A 10,336-nucleotide genomic window follows, 5' to 3' on the forward strand; every position below is an offset into this window, starting at 1 on the left:
TGTGAGCCCGTGTTTTGGCTCTGTTTGGTAAGTATTTGTGGCATAGTATGATGCTGCTGATGGCTGTTCAATGCAGTGTTTACATTTGCTTGTGTTCAATGTTTTGGCCTCTTCCAGCTGCTAATGTCTGATTATGCTGCTGCTTGTGTGCTTGCATTTTCATTGTATTATTTAATCATGCTGAATTAATTTCTTGTCTAATATTGCTTTTACTTTGGTTGTTGTTTTGCAACTGTTTGATGCAGTTCATGCTATTGATTTACATGGTGATGAATGCACATGTCAGAGTAGATAAGTTGTTTACAGAATAGATGAATGGATGTTTGGTTTTGTGGCATGTTTGTTTCTTCTCAAGTCGTTGTTTTTTGAGGTGTTACCCTGTCTCACGGCAAACGTGGGTCACTATAGTTTTTGTAGTCTCTAATTTTGGTTCTATATAGCCTATGTGAATATGATTTTTCCTGCAGAACAGTGGCTTTATGTGTCAGCTTGCTTTACTGCTGATGTTCTGCTCTATCGCCTATACTGCTGTTACATTCAGCCACACTCATCTCCATATTCATGCACTGGTGATCATCTGTTGCTTACCATGCTACAAGACTTTAAATTAGCCTGCTGCATGCCATGATTTCATATGAATTTAAATATGCATTTTTTAATAATTACTCGTTGCTTTATATTTTGGCCTGCTGCTGTGCATTCATCTTAAATGTATTCATGTTTGGATTTGCTGCTGCTGCACTCTTTGATGTAACACTGCTGCTGCTGCTGCTCAGATAGCATTTCCTCGGCATGAGCTTACAGTTTCTGTGTCTTAGTTTTCATTGGGGGGAAATTATTATCTCTTACATCTGGTGTGCTGAGCTAGGTGTTGCTTGTGGGGAGTGATGAGGTCAGAGCCTATATTGTAGATGGCAAATAACATCTCTGCACATATTCTGTACACAATAGGCTACATTCATTCGAGTTGTCTTACTGAACTATAACATAGTGAAAGCATCTGTGATCATAAGTTTCTGAAGTCATATTAAAGGCCAAGGCTACATTCCAAATTGCATACTTTTTTATTTTTACTTTTAGTCTATACTGCAGCTGCCTTTACAAAGTACGTACTGTTGCAGTATGCACACAATTGGGACATACTATTTCATCATAACATTGTGTCTTGAACTTTGACCTTCTTGCTGCACAGAGGATAGTGGGTCAAAATAGTCAGAAAAGCATGCAGGTTTGCATAATGCAAAATGTGTCCGGATGTAGTAGGACATCCTGGTATTTTTGGCATACTGTATTTGACATACTATGTATTGGGACATACTAAATCGACTTCTAGCATACTAAATGGTATGGTAGTATGGATATTGGAATGCACAGAAGGTTTGGGTTTTCGGCCTGCAGCCATCTTGGCAGTAACTGGAGCCATATTTGCATATATATATATATGTATATATACATATATATATATATTTGATAAGAAGTGGCAACAACAGTTGACAGGGAGACTATCTTTGCAAGACAATTTTGGATGAAGTGAAATCGGGTATTAAAAACATAACATGCTGTAAAAAAATAACCACCAACTTCATATTTTATGAGAGAAATTTGAACTCTGGAGTGAGAGGAGTTTCTAGCCGTCATTAGTGGGTTTGCATCTTTGCTTTTGGTCCATGCTGGTAGGGTCCATCACATTACTGGCCAAATTGGTCCATTTTATTTTTTTGTGGCTGTGACAGACCATGCATGAACAGATGAAACTTGCGTATGAGTTTGGGAGTAATATAACTATTTTTCAAATAACAAATGTAGGAAGAAAAACATAGCCTTTCATATATTCCTTCTCTCTGTAGTTTTTTTTAAAATACTAACTCAAATCCTAATCAGGAATCATCACAGGTCAAAAAACGTGACGCCTTAGCCTCATTAACAACAGTCTCTCCGTCTTCTTTCTCATTAAGCTCAGCAGGTTGGAGCAGCCTGTCACTGCCTATATGTTCTGGCTGACATTTTGCTTTTCAGCAAATATTTGTTTCTAGTTAACACTGTGGAAATTGGATTGGACAGCAGTCAGGCCCTAGAAGCCGAGTTGCTCCGGCAGAGCTCCTTAAACCAAATACTATAGTACTAAACTCCAATATTGTCTGGTTCTACCGTCTGTTAATTCTGTCACTCAGCATCACCTTCATTTTATCTCTTATACACACACACACACACACTGCAGAGTTTGAGTTTCATAAATGAGGTCAGTTTCAATGGGAATTTCCCCCCCTACATCATACTTTCCAACAAGGCTAGTGGGTCAGAAATGGACACATAAAAAGATAAAAAGGTTTCTGTATATTTAACCAAATTACATAAAAGCTTAAATGGATTTGTGATGAAACCCCAAGCTCAAAAACCATGTCTGCGGAATCCATCATGGTTTTCACAAGCTTTCCCTGGCGATTAGCGTTGGCTGGAGCGTCGGCGTGCACTGCAAATCAAATCCATATCCATTCTGGCCCGACACGCTTGTGTGCTCGCGGAAAGTGTCTCAGTTGCTAACCCCGTCATTTATAAACGCTTATCTCACCACAGTGGCCAAATCAAAGGCCTGGGAAAGGGGAACAAATTAACAGAAAGGTATTTAGCTTTTCTAAGAGACCTAATTTTGAAAACTGTAGTATTCATAAAGCCACAGTGCATAATTATGTTTTTATAGCTGTATAAACCATAATGTTACCTTGTAATTTCATGGTTACAAACGTAGCAATTTTGAGACCCCAGTTTTTCTTTGGGTTTGTTTGTTTGCGTTTTCGTGTAAGAAGTTATGCATGTTTTTAAAAACTGAGCTCTAATTTTCACAGGATGTGGGATTTTTGTAGATGTTACATTTGGGTCTAAAAAGCGCATGGATGCAGGTGTGCAGATTGACGACTCATAAACTATTGATCATACACTGCTGACAGACTGTATGATATTCTGAACTAGTTCTGTATTTAGTTTGTGCCAGAGCAAAAATGTTTCACTCTAACAAGCACCATATGCATGTCCTATTGTTGTAAGGAGAAAATGTGCTCTACTTTATCTTGAGTCGCAGGCAACATTTCAGCCACAATATAACGACTCTGACTAAGGCCTGTTGTGGCTGAATGGTTGTGTAATTTTCATATTGTTTAATAAAATTGCACTAGAGTTTTTATTGGGCAATATGACGAATGCACTTAGCGGCCACTTTATTAGCTACACATGTACAATCTAATGCAATTCAACTCTCATAACATATCTTTACGAAGCACATAATGTTCAGTTTGTGTTGACTTTGTCAGTTTCAATTATGGTCATCACTGAGGTCATAGTTAAAGGTGGTGTTACCGTACATTATATTGAGAAGTGTTCCTAATTTTTTGTCCTTCCCATTTACATACAATACGTGAGGGGAGCAGAATATTAGCAACACCTCTCAGTATAATGCAGCCCAGTACAACACCACCACTATTAACTGTGACCTCAATACTAAAACATATAATTGAATAAACACCTCTATGACAGTGTCAACAAACCTGAACATTATAGTCATCATAAAAGGAGATTTTATGGCAGAACACTTGCATTGGATTGCATTAGACTGCACAGGTATACCTAATAAGGTGGAGTGTACTATCCCTTTTATATATCTGGTAGTATTAGGTCACCATTTCTTTATGATAAAAATCGATTGACAGGATTTTTGCATCAACGTGATGAAGTATCTTTAAACAGACATTCACATCTCGTTATTTTATCTATAAATATTTTCTCAATTGAGTTTTCAGAACATTTACTATATCAAAATATACTGTAGTGATATCATGATATAAAATTGCCTACCCCATGATTGAAGATTTTATCCTTATAGTTCAGTAGTCCATTTTCCCGATGAATCATTTGGTCTTTAACATCAGAAAATATTGAAAAACGTCCATTACAGTGTCCTTGAGCCAAACGTGATGTCATCAAATGTTTTTTTTTTATCTAATTAATAGTTAAAAACTCAAAGATCTGCAATTAATGTAGAGCAAGGAAAATATTTAAGCAGGAACCATCCAATATTCAGTATTTTTGCATGAAAAAAAAGACGTAAATAATTACCCAATTATCAGAGTACCTGCCAAGTCATTTTCTATCAATCGAGTAATCAATTAACTGACTAATTGTTGCAGCTCTACAATGTTAAATAAAACACAGAAAACTAGTCCAGTCCTCACATCCGATAACCTGAATGTTTGGAATTTTTGTTTGATAAATTATTTCAACAGTATTGATAATCAACCATCAATAACTGTCTGAACTATTTTAATGTTTGATGAATCATTTTGGTTCCAGCGTCTCCAATGTGAGGATTTTTATTTCATTGTAAGCCGAATATCTTTGGGTTGCGGAATGTTTGATGACATCTAACTGTGATTGACATTTTTCACTATTTTCTAATGTTTTTTATAGACTAAACAATTGATTTAATTGAGAACAATAACTGACAGGTTGATAGATAATGAAAATAATTATTAGTTGCAGCCCGAGTATTATTACATGATAGTGTTATAGGATTTAATGTCGAACTGAGATGTTCTAAAGAAACTTTTAATATGTCCAACACTTTATGTAACAGTAAAACTTCTGCAACAGATGAGAGATGAACACTAATGAGCAGGAGGATGACTCAGGCAGTGTGGCAGTTGTTGTCAACAGGTGCAGGTCCATTTTCTCAAACATAGCGGATTATTACTGACAATGTGAAGGACAAACAACGTGGGCTCCAACCATCTCTCCAATTTTCACTCCTGTATTTGTTGTATTTTTTTTTACCAGAATCTTCGTGACAAGTCCCCTTTTGAATATCTAAGGCCCTTTCTATTTACTGTATGTTATTCTGCTTTTAGTTAGTGGGGTTTTGTATGTAATTTTCTTCAAAAACTGCTCATAGAAGTTTGAATTCAGTCTATTTCTCGGTCTTCCTCCAGTGCTTTTATGCTTCAGGGCTTTAAACTGATGCCGTTATCCAGAGCGCCAGCACAACAAGCTTTTGTTCCTACTTCCCAAAACGTACAGCCAAACAATTGAAAGTCAGGGAATATTTCTCTAACAATATTCCCATGACCTCAGAATGATATTTTAAGAGCTGTGAGAGGGGAGTTTTACGGAAACTTTTGAGTGAAAAGCGGAGAGGCGATCTGATTGTTTCAAGGTGACATGAGGTAATAGCTGAAAAGATGGCTTTTTAAGGAAGGAAGCGACTGCTGTTCTGATCACAGTAGGACAGTTATTTCACCATCAGGGAGCCAAGGAGAAGCAGACACATTAGAGTTGTGTAATGGTGGCATTACCTCTTCCAGTTCCCTTTTAGCCATGGGAGACAAGTGCTCTAGTTTCAACCTGGCAGCCGGAGCTCTAACATAAATAATGGCCTTTAAGTGCAGCTCCGTGGTTGTGATAACTTGGACTGAATGCAGTGAGAATGAGGGTCTTTTACAGAAATAATGGTTGAAAGGGCCTTTAAACCTGGGTAGGCGGTGTAGCTGATGAGAGGAGAGCAGAAGGGAGGAAGCATTAATCAGCCAGCTGTTAAAGTATACAACTGTGTGCTATTAGACATTTTAATATTTATATTTAATCTGTGGGTGTGTGTTGTACGGCAGCAGATTGTGTTTTGCTTCCAGATGGGCAAAATTTTAGATAATCAATGCTTGTGGCCATAGATGTTAATGTGCATGTAGTATGTGCACACAGTAGAGCTGCAAAGATTAGTAGATTAATTGCTCTGTCGATCGACAGAAAATTAATCTGCAACACTTTTAGTGATCGATTAATCGCTTTGAGTCATTTTTAAAGAGAAATGCCAAAATGCTCTGTTTCCGTGAGGTTTTGGACTGCTGTTCTGACAAAACTAGTTACTTTTTGCTGACTTCAGGACTCTGTGGTGGCCATTTTTCACAATAATTTGCAACGTTATTTAATTCTAATACCACTTATATACCTTTTAAACAGAGTGTGATTTTATTCAAATAGCATTTAGACTCAACTTGACAGCATTTATAGCCTACAGTTCAAATAATTGATCTTAAAAGTTTACAGAAAATTAACTTAATTTACTGTAAAATTAACTTAGTTTAATTAGCAAGACTGACATAGTCCTACAAAATCCAGATTTTTAAACTCACCAGTCTAAAGCTGACTTTCAGTAAGTGCTTCAGCTTTACAATAATGAACTTATTGCTGTGTGTCACAATCATATCAGAGTTTCTAACGTGGGTGGAAGTATTGGACACAATATGCTTTGTAGATATGTACTTTTTAATGAGACAGCACACTTTTATGATTTATAGCAAATTATTTTGCGGACCCCTGACAGAGTGCCACAGACCCCACTTTGAGAATCATTGGATTAATCGATATTAAAAATAGGTATTTGCAGCCCTACTCAGTTTGCAACAAACTTTATTTTGATATTGATTATAGGTCATATTATATAGCCCTGCCAGAAAGTATCAAAATCTCATTTCTCAGACACATTTCTAGCCGTGAGTACCTCCCCATGGCCAGCAGGGGGCGCCAGTTCACTGGCTGATTGGGCTGTGACTGCCTCACCCTGAATCTAAATCTAAAATCTAAAATAAAGAGGTGGTCATAGCATGAGTTTTTCAACAGGATCAGGATTTAAACCAAGACACAAATCAAATTCAGATTTTTTCTATTCAAACCACACCTGCATTAGACATAAAACAAAGAAAGCTTATTATAGTTTTACTACATACAGGTGCGTTTACCAAACAAAGCTTGTATGCATTATTTTTAATGTCTGTATAATGCATCACACTTACTAAATCAGAGTGCACATTAGAGTTGAAAAGTGGTACTTTGTGGTGTTTTTTATGTGAGTCTTTATCAGTTGCCCGGCTGCGCTGTCACCAGCAGATAGTGTTAAAGCAGCTGTGGGAACGCAAAGGAGAGGTCGTAAATCTTCCTCCGCTCACAATAGTGTTGGCTCACTGACCGAGTGACACGACTTCAAAGAGAACCCCTGTCTTCAAATGAACTTGTTGCCTTTACTGATACAGGTTTAGCTTGGCCAGCTGTTTCAACTGCATGTGTGTGTGTGTGTGTGTGTGTGTGTGTTGGGATTGACATCAATAGGCCACCAACCAGGAGCAATGACTGACACCTTTTGGACGGTGTTTTTGTTTGTGTGTGTGTCATCCTGAAACGTTTTGAGTTTTAAAGGACCATACTAAAGTTTTTACACGTTGTAGTCCATCTGCTACAAATCATCATTTTCGAAAGCCTATTAGTGTTAAAATGTGTTTTTACCTTCCAGGAAACCGTAGTTTCCTTTCATGTCCTTTACAATATGAAAATCAACTTATTTGAGAGTAGAGCTGCAACAATGAGACGGTTAATTGATTAGTCAAAGGACAGAAAATTAATTGGCAACTGTTTTGATTATTGATTAATCATTCATTCTTTAAGCAAAAAAGCTTTTAAAATATAGGAATTTACTGCTTCTCTTCATGATATATGATAGGAAACTGAATATCTTCAGTCACTCTGGACTGTGGGAAAATATAACGGGCATTATGACTATATTGTGACATGTTATAGACCAAAGAATTAATTGATTAATTCAGATAATCCACTGCAGATTAACCGATAGGGAAAATAATCCTAATTTTTGCATTTATTGTTATCAGCTACTTCATCTCAGCTTGTTGATGCAGCTGTAAGAGCTGTTTTGAAAGACAAGATACCTAAAATATTACAGCATACTTTAGGAAAAGGTCTCCATCTATGTGGAGTATATGTGATTTGCAGTAAATGAGAAAAACAGGCAAAATGCTGCTTGAATCTTATAGTTCTCTGACAAAAAAACAACTAATCTCAGATCACAGAACAGCAAAATCTATATTTTATATAATTTTTTTGAACATTTTGTCTCCAAGTGAGTCACACCCATGGGAAAAACACTAAATATTTAAAAAACGGCTGCCGCATGAGGTCTGACATCTCATGAAAGAGTGTGATTGACCTCTGAGAAGAAAAGCTTTATTGTAAAACATACAGGAGTTTGGTCTAATTTGAGAATCTAATCTGAATCATTCTGAGAAGAAATGTATGAAACAGGAATTTTCTCAAGAAAAAAGCTACTTCTCAAAAGATTATGGGCAACTTTGCCAAAGCATACAGTTGCTTAATAAAATGGATTCCTTTGGCTTTAATACTGACACAAGAATTTGGGAAATGATTTCTCTTTTCAAAATTCATGATATTGCAATTTTTTGGACAAAGACTTTGTTCTACATTCTTTTAAGAAACCGATGAAGTTGTTTGCAATTACAAGAAAAATGCCCAAACATCCTTGTGGTCACATATTAGAATGAATAAAAGCATATAATGCTTGTATTTGTTAATGTTTCTCTAAAGGGACGCATCACTTTAACAACTTTTCCTTATTATGAAAGCAGCTGATCATGTGTTGAGGGGCCTGCAGGGTGTTTGAGCATTCCAGTAGCGGCAACGTCCTGACCATCAGTCTTTCACCCACCCTCTCTCGTCTCACCCCTCTCCTCCCTTTTCTTCCCTCCTTTCTCCCTCTCTGCCCGTCTCTCGTGTTGGTTGTCTTTCCGTGTCAGAGACTAAGCAAACAGAGTCGTGTGTGAGCGGCCTCATAACTCCACGTTCCTGAGAGCCTGAGAGCTCTCAGACCAGCGCAGCTGTGTCTTCATTTGTCGGCCATGTTCGGCATTCTCCAGATATCTCCAGGAGGCTCCTGGGCTTTTTCTGTGTTCTGGTTTGACCTTGTGGCCTGAGAAAGGCTATGTGGAAGGGAAGCAAAGTGGGACAACATTTTCAGGTACAGTTACGAGGTAGACACATGACTCAAGAAAAAGTTAGATATACAGTAAGTAGGGCCGGGCTATATGATTAAAATCAATCATTCATTTCAATATCAACATATACACTAGGGCTGCGTATTGGGAAGAATCTGGCGATGCGATACGTATCATGATACAGGGGTCACGAATCAGTATATTGCGACAGTATACTGTATACTGTAAGCAAGGCGATATATTGCAATTTAAAATTTTGCGATTTTTTTTTTTTTTTTTTTTTTTTTTTAAGCAATCAGAACAGTGGGATCTGCATTTGCATTTATCACAGTCCCTGTAACACCATAGCACTACTTTGAGAGGGTGCATACACTGAGAGGGCGCATCTCTTTGCAAATTAAATAGAGTATTGACTGAGTTCATCTTTCAATATTAATAAAAAATCAATTCAGTATCAGTATTCGATTATATATATTTTCTTACACCCTTATAAGGTCGCAGCCCAAACAGCATGAGAGCAAGAGAGAGAGAGAGAGAGAGAGTAGAAAGGCTGAGTGGTTGCAACAGTTTGCAGCTCACAAAAAAGGAAAAAGAGAGAGAGGAGGAAATGTGAGGCAATAGGGCAGTGAGCAAATGGTGAGTGTGAAAAAGAAGATGGGAGTGAAGAGGAATGAGGGGAGAAAGTGAGCAGACCTGTCCAGGCCGGTCTCATGGCTAACACAGATATCAGCGGGAGGCCAGCATGTGTTTTCTTCAGCTTGGCCAAGGGAGGTTTGCACTCCCTCTTCTCCTTCTCCCTCCCCCTCTCTTCTCGGTCCCCTTGACCCCTCTCCTCTTCTACCTTGCAGGCGTGAATCATCAGACACGCACACATCTCTATCCACACTCCCTCCCTCTGCTCACTCCTCTCCTCTCTCCTCCCTTCTCCCTCTATCTTCTTTTACATTTTCAATCGCTTCCTTAGACTCACTCTCTCTCTCTCTCTCTCATCTGTTTCTTGCTGCATCTGGTGAACATGAGCTGTGGAAAGACAACAGACAAGTAATGGGAGAAGTGTGTGGGCGAGCGTGTGTGTGTATTGTGCGGGGGCGGCTGTACACATCTGCATGCGTGTGCACATATGCACAGATGACAAAGACAACTGTGCGTCTTCGTTAACTCAATCCCATCTGAAAGTATTTTCACATGAGCTTTGGGTTCTGTACTGACACCCACAAAACCACTGACACTTGAGTCTCTAAGCTGTCCAACAAGGGCTGCTGAAATCTCTCAGTATGTCATAATATCATGAACATACTCTGCAGTTCAAAAGCTGGCAAAGAAGCCTGGTGGTTAGAGAGTCCGTTCTGTAACGATGTGATCACAGATTTTATCCCCTTAACAGCAAATGTATCCATCTGTCTTGACAACAACTGGACAGAATCATACAGGAACATGTATACTGGTTGGTCTGTCAGGGGACTGCAACAACTTCTATATAGCGAAGCAGCCCTCATAAC

Source organism: Sebastes umbrosus, chromosome 8 (assembly GCF_015220745.1).
Source record: "Sebastes umbrosus isolate fSebUmb1 chromosome 8, fSebUmb1.pri, whole genome shotgun sequence".
NCBI lineage: Eukaryota > Metazoa > Chordata > Actinopteri > Perciformes > Sebastidae > Sebastes > Sebastes umbrosus.